The sequence below is a fragment of the Herpailurus yagouaroundi genome, unplaced genomic scaffold (assembly GCF_014898765.1).
Source record: "Herpailurus yagouaroundi ecotype Mexico unplaced genomic scaffold, PumYag 162, whole genome shotgun sequence".
Taxonomy (NCBI): Eukaryota; Metazoa; Chordata; class Mammalia; order Carnivora; family Felidae; genus Herpailurus; species Herpailurus yagouaroundi.
In genome coordinates this window covers 661,432-673,854 of record NW_024412403.1, presented here as the reverse complement: position 1 = coordinate 673,854, position 12,423 = coordinate 661,432, and the positions used below count along the sequence as shown (strand labels likewise).

Below are 12,423 nucleotides of genomic sequence, written 5' to 3'. Positions count from 1 at the left end.
GCGCCGTCCAGGGGCGAGTCCCCGGTGCCTCCCACCACTCCAGGTGCAGGGCGCGGCTCCCCATCTCCCAGGTCAGCTCGGCCTGGAAATCCGGCAGCGGCAGCAGGCAGCCAGGCCGGGCGTGAAGTCCAAGCAGCTGCCTCAGTGAGGTCCAGGTGTGGACGGGTGTGGACTGGGCGGCGCGGAGGGCTGTGAGGACCGCTGGGGCGGGGGCTTCGGACCAGTTCACGGAGAGGTGGCAGCGCCCGCGCCCCGGCCACGCCCTGTTTCCAGCAGTGCCCCCCCCCCCCGTGTCCCCCTCCAACCCTCCGTCCTCCCGGCCCCCCTCGGTCCCCCCGCCACACTGCACCCCTGTCCCTTCCTCCCCACCGTGCCCTTTTCACTTCCCGCCCCCCAGTCCACCCCTCCGACCCTACATGCCCCACCCCAGGGCCCTCACTTCCCACCCCTGGTCCCCCGCCATCCGCGGGGCCGCAGCGCCTCCCGCTGTCCGCGCTGTCGGGGCGTCGGGGCGCGGCCCTGGCGGGCGGCGGGAGGCGTATAAAGTGGGCGGCCCCCGCCGCGGACCCCTCCCTCTTGCCCGCTCGGAGCCCGCGTCGCGGCCGCCAGCACCCGGAGCTCCTCGAGACGTGTCCGGCGAGGGCGCCCCGCGCGCTCCGGGGTCAGGTAAGCGCCGCTCGGCCGGCCCGGCACCCCCCTGGAGCCGCGGCCGCGCGCGGGCGCCTTGGGACCCGCCGGCCGGCTGGCCTCCCCGGTGGCGAGCGAGCTCCTCGCGGGGGTCCAGGGGGCCGGGGGCGCGCGGGCCTGGCGACCCCCGTTCCAGCTGCTTGCCCTCCCTCCGAGCTCCCCACGCCCGCTGCTTAGGACGCGGTGGGGACCGGGGGAGGGACTCGTCTGGCCGCCCCCTCTTTGGCACCTTCTGGGGCAGAGCTGAGGGGTTTGGAAGGGATTCCTCCATTTCCGGGCTCGGTGCGAAGACTCTGCGGCTTCCGGGCTTGGCTGCTGGGACGGTAGGGGAGACCTCGCGGTCACCTCCTCACCAAATAGCCCCCAGGGGCTCAGCGTGTGCAGGCGGACCCCTGGCTGCTTCCTGGGAGTTTGGTTTTATCTCTGGCCTAGAGATCACATTCAGAGGGCTGAGGAGCCCAAGTCACCCCCCACGGGAAGACCAGCCCCTCTGACTTGGAACCCTCACCGGGTCTCCAGCGGGGCTGGTCCCTCTCCTGTGGGCTCAAGAGGGAGAGCCTGTTCCTCCTCCTTCTGGAAGGAGCTGCCAGGTCCAGAATGAGCTCTCCAGGGCCCCCCAGGCACTCTTCAGGTGACAAAGGGTCCCTGATACTCTAGTGGAGAGGACAGGTCACCCCTCCACCCTCGCTCTAGAATCAGCAAAAGTCTAGCCTGCCCCCCATTCCTCTGAGGCTGGAGGTGGCCCACCCGCATTCTCCAGCCCCGCTGCCCACCAAAGTCTGCCGGGTTAGACTACGCAGGGGGAGCAGAAGTAGGAGTCCTGGCTGGTGGCGCCTGTGACGGCCCCCTTGCTGGGCCAGACCCCACACCCTCCCAGGACTCCTCATCCAGTTTAATAGGGCCCTGGGGTCCCAGCACCCTTAGAGCAAGGCTTTAGGGTAGGGGTGGGGGGGGTCAACTGAGAGGTCTCTGACACTAACAACACAAAAACCAGCAGGGCGTGGTGCCTCAGGTGTGCCCACAGGGCATATCACCACCACCCCCGCCCCCCCCCGCCCCCGTACCCAGGGAGAAAATCACCAGCTCCAGCACCCATACCTTCTGTCTACCCAGCTGTCCCCAAGAAAAGGAACCTCATTTTTAGATTAATGCCCAAGAAGAAGGAAGCTGGAGATCCACAGATTCGCGGGGTTTTTTCTTGCAATAAAGGAGTTCTGGCCCGGGGATAATCTTACATTTGTTTAACAACAAGAAAGCCTTTTGGGGTTTATTCCCAGCCTCATCTCACCAGGCCAGGAGGCAGGACAGGCCTTTGGGGCTCTGAGGAGGGACACTGTCTGCCTTCCTGACGTTATTCAGAGGCAGGAGAGTGGGGTGCAGGGAGCGGAGGCAGGAGCCCCGGGCATACGTGACCTGGAGTCTCCCAGGCCAGGCTGGAGGGGGTGGGCACAAGAGTCCCAGGTGTGGCCCATTGGCAGACTCAGGAATCGATGCGCCATTGGGCCCTGCTGGCCACGGTGACGCTGCCACCATGTGCTAATGAAAGAAACCCGGGAGGCTGACAAAGTCCGCAGCAGGGCGGGGGCTGTCGTTGGGCACAGCGGTTAGAGAAGGCACCGTGCAGGGACAGAGTAGGTAGGGCTCCTGCCACTGGGCCACCAGGTTAGGCGCTGCCCGGGCCCCGGCCCCGGCCAGTGCATATGACACGCAGCGGACTCGGCATCACTGGCCAGAAGGGTGGCTCTGTGTTTCCGCGAGCTGTGGGCAGCAGGGGGGCCTTCAGATGAGCACCCTGGGATGGGCCAGGTCGGAGGAGGGACGGCCAGGGCCGAGGAGAAGGAGCTGGGGCCTCGGCAGCGGCTGTGGGCCTGCCCACCCTCCTCCCCAGCCAGCATCTTCTCATCTGTAGGACCAGGCTGGGCTTAATAGTACCTGCCCTCTTCACTGCCAGGGCTGCCAAGGGTCTCCGGGTGCAGAGTATGGGAAGACCACGTTTGCACCTACAGAATGCTTTGTGATGCTGGAAGAACTTAGTTCTTATGATTAAGAAAACCACAAATAGTTTGATTCTTTCCACATTTCAGTGGATCAGTCCCTTCTCTGGCTTCTTTCACACATTTGTGCAAAGTGAAGGGGGGACCCTGGTGTGGGGTGCACCTGCAAAGAAGCAAGGATCATGGGATGCTGCTCATTGAGCAGCACCTGGGGGAGCCCAACCCCCACCCGAGGGGCGAGGCGTGGCATTGGGCCATGTCATAAAGCGACATTCTCCACAGACGGTACACACACCCTCCCGGGTGACCTAAAACATGTCAACGCTCCACGCCACACAGTGTGTGAGCCTCGTGGTGGCCCATTGCAGCCGCTGTAATAAGCAGGTGGAGGTGGGGATCCAGTGGTGAGGGGCCCCTGCTGCTGGGAGAGTGGCTCTGGGTAAAAAGCTCTGACAAGTGTCAAGGCTTTCAGGCTTCCCGTCAGATACGCACCAGGAAAGTGGGGAAGGACGCTGGCATTCTCCACAATGGGAGGGATTGCTGTTTGGTTTGTTTTGGTTTTCTCACATGCCGGTTTCATGGGTGAGGAGCCGCGCACTGTTGGTCTGTCTATAGGGCCTCAATTCCTGTGCCTTCGACAGCTTTTGATTACTGACCATTTGCCTGGTTGTGGTTTCCCCGTGTTCCTAATGGGTGCTCAGTTTTACTAATTTGTAAGGACTTTTCCCCCCAGTTTTTACACATAACATAAAGCTTATTGTCGTAACCATTTTTAAGTGTAGAGCTCAGCGGTATTAGGTACATGATCATCTCCGTCTCTGAAATTCCTTTCCTCTCGAAAAACTGAAACCCTGTACCCATTAAACACTAACTCCCCTTTCCCGTCCCCAGTCCCTGGCAGCCACCATTCTACTTTCTGTCTGTGATTTTTTCAATATTCTAAGTCCCTCATATAATTGAAATCTTACAGTATTTGTTTTTTTTTGTCACTGGCGTATTTCACTGAACATACTGTATCCTCAAGGTTCATCCATGTTGTGGCAGGTGACAGAATTTCCTTTCTCTTTAAGGCTGAATAATACTGCACTGTGTGAATATACTGCACTATATTCTGTGCTTGCACTGTGGTTATCCATTCAAGTGATGCAAGTGGACACTTGGGTTGTTTTCATGTTTTAGCTATTGGGAGTAACCACTAACGTGAGCAATGAAGATGGGCGTACAAATATCTCTTTGAGACCCGGCTTTTGATTTGGGGGGTGGTATATAGCCAGAAATGGAATTGCTGGATCATATTGTAATTTTATCTTTTTTTTTTTTTTTTTTTTTTGAGGAACCACCGTACCGTTGTCCACAGAGGCTCTACTGTTTTACATTCCAGCCAATAATTCCAATTTCTCCACATCCTCCAACATGTGTTATTTCCTGGGGTTTTTTAAATCTTAGCCGTCCTAATGAGTATGAGGTGATATCCTCAGAATTTTGGTATGTGCTTCTCTAATAATTCATGACGTTGAGCATCTTTTCATGTGCTCATTGGCCATTTGTATATCTTCTTTGGAGAAATTTCTATTCAAGTCCTTCATCCATTTTTGAGTCAAGTTGTTTGGTTTTTTTTGTTGTTGAGTTTTAGAAGTTCTCTATCTATTCGGGACTTTAATCCCTTACCACATGTACAATTTGCAAAGACTTTTTCCCATTCTGTAGGGTTGCCTTTTGACTCTGTGGATAGTATCTTTTCATACACAAAATGTTTTATTTTTCAGAAAATTCAGTTTGTCTATTTTTTCTTAAGTGGCTTATGCTTTTGGTGTCACAGCCAAGAAATCATTGCCAACTGCAATGTTGTGAGGTTTTGCCCCACGTTTCTTCTAAGTTTTATAGATTTAGGTCTTATATCTAGATCATGGATCCACTTTGAGTTAATTTTTGTGTCTGGTGTTAGGTAAGGGCCCAACTTCATTCTTTTGCTTGTGGATACTCATTTTTCACTGCACCAGCACCATTTGTTGAAAAGAACTCTCTTTAACCCCACTGAATGGTCATGACATCTTTGTTGAAAAGTACTTGAATATGTATGCAAGGATTACTTCTGGACTCTATTCCACAGGTCTATATGTCTGTCTTTATGCCAGTACCACACTGTTTTCATTACTATAGCTTTGTAGTAAGTTTTGAAATGAGGAAGTGTGAGTCCTCCAGCTTTGGTCTTCTCTTTTAAGATCGTTTATGTTATTCAGGGTCCCTTGAGGTTTCTTATGGATTTAGAATGTTTTTTTCTATTTCTGCAAAAATCATCATTTGGATTTTGATAGAGATTGAATTAAATTTATAAATCACTTTGAGTGGTATTGACATCAATACCACTCAACTTAATATTGTCTTCCAATCCATGAACATGTACATCCAAGTCAATTTTCATATATGGCTTTTGTTATATTGAGATGGGTTCTTTCTGTTCCTAGTTTTGGGGTGTTTCTATCATGAAAGGATATTAAATTTTATCAAAAGATTTTTCTGCATTGAGATATCATGTGGGTTATATTACACTGGTCAATTTTCAGATGTTGAACTATACTTGCATTGCAGGAATGAATCCCACTTGCTCATGGTATTTAATCCTTTTACTATCCTATTGAATTCTGTTTGGTAATACTTTGTGGAGGATTTTTGTGTCATTGTTCAATAGGATTACTGGTCTGTATTTTCTTTTCTTATAGTATCTTTGTCTGACTTTGGCATCAGCATAATGCTGATGTCATAGAATGAGTAAGAGAATATTCCCTCCTCTTCAACTTTTTTTGAAAAGTTTAAGAAGTGCTGGTGTTAGTTCTTCTTTAACGTTTGGTAGAACTCACCAGCGAAGCCATCAGGTTCAGGGCTTTTCTTTGTCAGGAGATTTTCAGTTCCTTATTCAATGTCGGTACTAGTTATAGATCTGTTCGGAATTTCTGTTTCTTCATGGTTTGTAGGTTTTGTGTTTCTAGGAATTTGTCCATTTCCCCAAGGCTATCCAATTTGTTGGTGTACAGAGAAGCTACTTTCTGTGATATTTTCTTCTTAAACCATTGAGGCTGCCATTGTTGTTTCCTTTCCTCCCATCATTGCAAGTCCCCATCCCTTCCTTCTCTGGCTGAATTTACTTACAGGGGATTTAAAGTATTGCCACTTTTTTTTTCCCTATTCACTTTTCTCTTTCTTTTTGGGGGAGCCAGACATTGAAGAGTAGGGCATTAGAATGCAGCTGCATATAGAGAGGAATTAGGTGGGCAGTGAACCTGTTCAGGGAAGGTGTGTGGTCAGGAAACACCTGAGAATACCTCTTACTTACACTTCAGGCTGATCCTTGGCACGAAGACGGCCTATAACAATCAAAACCAAACAAACAGCAAGCCCTGGGGAAGGAGAATCTGATTTCCAGACATATCACATCATCAGATTCAAATGTCCAGTTTCAACAACAACAACAAAAAAAAATCACAAATCATACAAAGAAACAGGAAAGTATGGCCTGTTTAAAGGGAAAAAAAAAAACATAGACCAACAGAAACTAACCCTGAAAAAGACCTGATGGTGGATCTACTAGGCAGACCTAAACACAACCATCTTAAAAACGCTCAAAAAAACTAGAGGAAAGCATTAAAGAAATCAAGAAAACAATGTCTGAAAAAAAAGGAAATACCAATAAAGAGATATCTATATAGAATTCAAAAAGAAATAAAGGAGCTGAAAAGTACAATAACTAAAATGAAAACTTCCTTAGAAGAATTTAAAGGCAGACTTGAGCAGACAGAAGAAAGAGCCAGGGAAGTTGGAGATAGGACAGTGCAAACTATTGAGTCTGAGGAACATAAATAAAAAAGATCAAAGAAAAGTGAATGAGCCTAAAGGACCAGCATGCACAGTGTGGGAGTCCCAGAAGGAGAGGAGAGAGAGAAGCAGGCAGGAAAAGTATTTGAAGAAATAATGGCTCAAAACTTCCAACTTTGATAAAGACATGAACATAAAATCCAAGAAGCTCCATGAACTCCAGGTAGGATAAATTCAAAGAGACTCACACTGAGACTCATTGTCATCAAACTATCAAAAAACCAAGACAAAGAAATTTTTGAAATAAGCAGGAGACGTGACTCATGATATCCGCGTGTCCTCAATAAGATTACCCACAGATTTCTCATCAGAAACTTGGGAGACCAGAGGCAGTGGGCTGATGATATTCAAAATGCTAAAAGAAAAAAAAAAACTGTCACCCAAAAATTCTATATCTAGCAAAACTGTCCTCCAAAAGTGAGGGGAAAATTAAAACATTCTCAGATAAACAGAAGCTGAGGGAATTTGTTACTACTGGACCTGACCTTCAAGAAACACCCAAGGGAGTCCTCCAGGGTGAAATGGAAGGACTCTAGACAGTAACTTGAAGCCAGATGGAGAAATAAAGTTCTCAGTGAAGATAAACACATGAGCAATTATAAAAGTTAATGTTATAGTAACAACGGTAATTCCACATTTTGCTTTCTACATAACTTAAGAAACTAATGCATTAAAAATAATATTTTGTTATGTTTTGAATACACAATGTATAAAAACGTAGTTTTTTGACATCAGTAACTGAAAGCGATAGGGGTAGAGCTTGTAAAGGAGCAGAGGTTTTGTATAATACTGAAGTAAAGCTGATATAAATTCAAATTAGCATGTTGTAACTTTAGGATGTTAAATGTAATCCCCCTGGTAACCATAGATACCTAAAGAATACACACAAAGAGAAATGAGGAAAGAATGTAAATGTTTCACTACAAAAATCAACTAAACACAGAAAAAGTCGTAACGCAGAAAATGAGAAACAAAAAGCTATAAGGTATATAGAAAACAAATAGCAAAAGGATGGAAGTGGGTCTCTCCTTATCAGTAGTTACATTAATTGTAAACAGATTACACTCTCCAATCAAAAGACAGAGACTGGCAGAATGGATTATAAACAAACACGATCCAACTGCAGCCAACCCTTGAACCTGAGTTTGAACTGTGCAGGCCTACTTACGTGCAGATTTTCTGCACTACGGTACTATAAAGGTATTTTCTCTTCCATATGATTTTCTTAACATTTTTTTCTCTAGCTTACTGTAGCATTAGAATCTGTAATACGTATAACATACACGGTAAGTGTTAATCGACTCTCTATTATCAATAAGGCTTCCAGCCAACAGTAGGCTATTAGCAGTTAAGTCTGGGGGAGTCGAAAGTTTTACCCAGTGTGGGGAGCGGGGGGTTGGCGTCCCTGACCCTCGCACTTTTCAAGGGTCAGCTGTGTAAAAGAGACTCACATTACATCCAGGGACACAAGTAGGTTAAAAGTCAAAGGATGGAGGAGGCTCCTGGGTGGCTCAGTTGGTTAAGCGTCTGACTTTGGTTCGGGACATGATCTCACAGTTCGTGAGTTTGAGCCCCACATTGGGCTCTGTGCTGTCAGCGCAGACCCAGCTTCAGATCCTCTGTCTCCCTCTCTGTCTGCCCCTCCCCCTCTCACCCTCACTGTCTCAAAAATAAATAACCATTAAAAAAAAAGTGAAAGGATGGAAAAGTTATTCCATGCAATTCAGAACCAAAAGAGAGCAGGGTGGCTGTATTAATGTCTGGTAAAATGGACTTTAAGTCAAAACCAGTTACAAGAGACAAAAGACATTATATGTTAATAAAAATTTCAATAGAGCAAGAAACTGTAATAGTTATAAACATTGCACACCTAATAGCAGGCCATCAAAATTTTTAAACCTTAAAAATATGAAATCTTGGGGCACCTGGGTGACTCAGTCGGTTAAGCATCCGACTCTTGGTTTGGGCTCAGGTCATGATCTCATGATTTGTGGGATCGAGCCCCTCATTGGGCTCCATGCTGTCAGCATGGAGCCTGCTTGGGATTCTCTCTCTCTCTCTCTCTGTCCCTCCCCCACTGACATGTGTTCCCTCACTCTTAAATAAATAAATACATACATAAGTAAGTAAACTTCAGAAAAATATGGAATCTTGGAAAGACTGTTGTCTGGCTCTTGGTCTGTCCCAGGGCTGCTCACATTTGTGCTATGAGGAAGGTCCCCTGTGGGAGTCCAGTTATCAAGAGAGTGGACCCCGAGCCGTGCCACCTGGCTTTGGCTGAGCATCCTGGACAAGTTGCCTCCACTTGGTCTCCGTCTCCTCCCTGGGAGGCGGGGACCGTCAGGGTACCAGTGCCCGAGGGCGGTCGTGTTGCGTGAGGAGAGGTAGCGTGGTGTCTGGTGCACGGCGATCGTAGGAGATATTACTCCCTCGTCGTCTCATTCTTTCCATGTTTTCCCCAAAGGCTTCTTAGTCTCTTTCGCACTCACCTCTGGAATTTATCTGGGTCCAGGCCAGACTACACCCGTTTCTCATCATGTCAGGGAGCCCTGGCCCAGGACCCCGTCGCTGCGCGGAAGGGCCAGTCTCAGCCCAGTTCCGGGCGGCGTGGCCCGTTGCTTGCCGGGTGGCCTGTTGGCGCCGTCCACCACCAAACCATAAGTGCCGGATCGCTGCGGTCTTATTGTGGCGCGAGCCCTTGATAGCACAACTCTCCTCGTTACCCTGTGTCTTTTGTTGCTCTCAGCCACCCTTTATTCTTTCTGCCTCGGGTTCTTTTTGTCAACATGTCGGCAGGCACGAAGCAAAAATGTTTCCTGGAGATTCTAGTCAAAATTACATTCAGGTGTAGATCCGGTTGGAAATAACTGATATTCTTAAACCATTAGAGACTCTTAAATACAGAGCACACACTGAGGGTTGATGGGGGTGCGGGGGAGAGGGGAAAATGGGTGATGGGCACTGAGGAGGGCGCTGTTTGGGATGAGCGCCGGGTTGTGCGTAAGTGATGAAGCGCCGGGATCTACCCCCAAACCCAAGAGCGCACCGTACACGCTGTATGTTAGCCCACTTAACAATACATTATATTTTAAAAATAATTTAAAAACTAAAAAAAGAACTGATATTCTTAAATACTGTGTTTCTCATCCAGAAACAAGGTTTGTCTCTCCTGTGTGTTCCTTAGAAATTTTTTTTGAGTTTGTTTAATGAGTCCTGCACATTCTTAGATTCTGAAGTTCACTCCTTAGATTTACATTGCTTTTCTTGCTAATGTAAATAGTGCTTTTTCCATTGGATTTCCTCACTAGTTGTTGCCGACAGAAGAAAATTGACAGCCTTTCGTATATATTTTTCTTATAACTGCCTCACTGAACCTCCCCTGCCTTCCCATAAACTTTTTACAATTGATTTTATTGGGTTTTCTGGGTGGACAGTCCCGTCTTTAGTGAGGGCACTTTCCATCTCTTCCCTTTCCAAGATTTATACTTTATTTCTTCTTATGGTCCTATTGCATTGGCTTCCAACACAACACTGAAAACGAGAGAGGTTTTTGTCTTGTCTTTTTGTCTGTGGACGTTGTTTGAGCGCAGGAGGTTTTTGTTGTGGTCGCTGTTGTTGTTTTAACGTTTATTTATTTATTTTTTTAATTTTTTTTTTCAACGTTTATTTATTTTTGGGACAGAGAGAGACAGAGCATGAACGGGGGAGGGGCAGAGAGAGAGGGAGACACAGAATCGGAAACAGGCTCCAGGCTCTGAGCCATCAGCCCAGAGCCCGACACGGGGCTCGAACTCTCGGACCGCGAGATCGTGACCTGGCTGAAGTCAGACACTTAACCGACTGTGCCACCCACGCGCCCCTAACGTTTATTTATTTTTGAGAGACAGAGAGAACTAGTGGGGGAGGGGCAGAGAGACAGGGAGACGCAGAATCCGAAGCAGGCTCCAGGCTCCAAGCTGTCAGCACAGAGCCCGACGTGGGGCTCGAACTCACGAACCACGAGATCCTGACCTGAACTGAAGTTGGACACTCAACCGACTGAGCGCCCCCAGGCACCCCTGAGTGCAGGAATTTTTAATCTGGGGTCAGGTCCATGGATGGACTCCCTGAGTTCATGAAAGGTGTGATTTCTGTACATGGGCATCTGTGCATTTGTGTCACATGGAATGGTCCAGATTCTTGACGGAATCTGTGCCCTACAAAGATAAGGACGCCTATTTTAGTTTCTGTATAAAATACGATATTGTTTGTTGATTTTAAATTTATATGCTTTGTAATGTTAATTCAACTCCTAAATTTCTTATGAAGTTTGCCTTTTTTTTTTTTTTCAGTCAGAAATGGATGTATCTGGGCTCCTTAAACCAGTTACATGATTTTCTTTTTATATTAATGTGCTTCATGTTAATATGCTTTGTAGTGTCGCATCATCATATTTCTAAACTAACTTCGTCTAGCTTTGGTACAGTCGTCCTTAACATGCTACTGGACTTTATTGTCTAGTCTCTATTAGGATTTTTGCAACTGTGTTTAAAAGTGAGATTTGCCTATAGAATTCCTTTAGGGACTTCCTTGATCAATTTTTGGCCTCTGGCTTTTCCAAGTTTAAAAATGAATTGAAAAGCTTATCTTTTTATGTTTTGGAACAGGCAGAGAAGCATTTGTCCTTGAAGACCCAAATCCATGTGGGCCAGAACCCTAGGGGCGTGTCCCCTTCTGGGGCCGAGTCCCATCAGTTCCGCACCTCTCCTCAGACTCTTCCAGAGCATGGTCTTTCATACTATTAGCTTAGAGCTGCACGTGGTATGCTCCTTCAAAACCTTCTTCATCCATCACTACATTATTTTACTCATTCCTAAACTCTTGTATTACTATATTCGTGCCTCATCATTTTTATTTTTGATTAAATTTTTTTACTTTATTGACTTTTCCAAAGAACCAGCTCTTAGGTGTATTTATAGTTCTACTGTTGTTTTGTAATCAATTGGTTTATTTCTTATTATTTTCTTTCTCTTATTTTCTTGAGATTCATTTTGTTAATTTACTTTTGCCCTTAGCTTCTTTAACTGTCTAATTTGTTACACTAATTTTCCATCTTACAACATAAAGCATCTAAGGCTACGTATTGTCCTGCAGTTACAGCTTTGACCTTTTAATATTTGTTTTGATACATAACACTGTTGTCACTAATTCCTATGTCGTTTTAGCAAGAGAGAATTTTTTAAATTTCCAGATGCTTTAATATTTTTGTGTGTGTGTCTTACTAGTGACTGGTTTTGCATTGTGGTTCAGAGAATTTGATCCTTACAATTTCTAATTGTTTTTTAAATTAATTAAAGCTGATTTGTGGTCGCTCTAGAAATGAATTTTCTAAAATTTTTAAAAGAACATACATTCCCTACTTGTAGGTTTCAAAGATAGATCTAGGTACGTGTGTGTCTGTTCTATGCACATTATCCAAATCCTAATGTTTAGAAAATACATATTCCATACTTGTTACTACCAGAGTTTTACAAAACATGACATTCAGATCCTCTTTTTTGTTATTATGTGATCTATCAAGAACTTTGAAAGCTGAGTTAAAGTCTTCTATTAATAATTGGCTTGTCAGCTTTTTCTTTGATTTTTCACCACTTTTGGTGTATATAATTTTGTGCTACAAAACCCGATAGACTCATTATCAGATAGCAGCCTTTATCTTTTTCTTGGCGCCATCCCTCACCCTTGTCCCATTTTAGATTGGCCCTATGATGTGGCCCCACCATCTTCCTCTCTGTGCTCACCTGCCCTAAGTTTCTCTGCACCATCTGTGACAGTCTATCTAGTGTCACTCCCGTGTAAACCTCATCAGACAGGTTTCATTGTTTGATCCAAT

At 46.3% G+C, this 12,423-nt stretch overlaps 1 protein-coding gene across 2 annotated transcripts in view; it reads left to right on the top strand.

Moving 5' to 3' along the window:
- Nucleotides 1–535: 535 nt before the first annotated feature.
- The window catches only part of COL6A2 (collagen type VI alpha 2 chain), a 32,625-nt gene continuing 20,737 nt past the window's right edge, over nt 536–12,423 (top strand). For both annotated transcript variants that reach the window (XM_040483708.1, XM_040483709.1), the window contains exon 1: nt 536–666. The gene's annotated coding sequence lies outside the window, so the exon portion shown is untranslated. The remainder of the gene's footprint in view (nt 667–12,423) is intronic.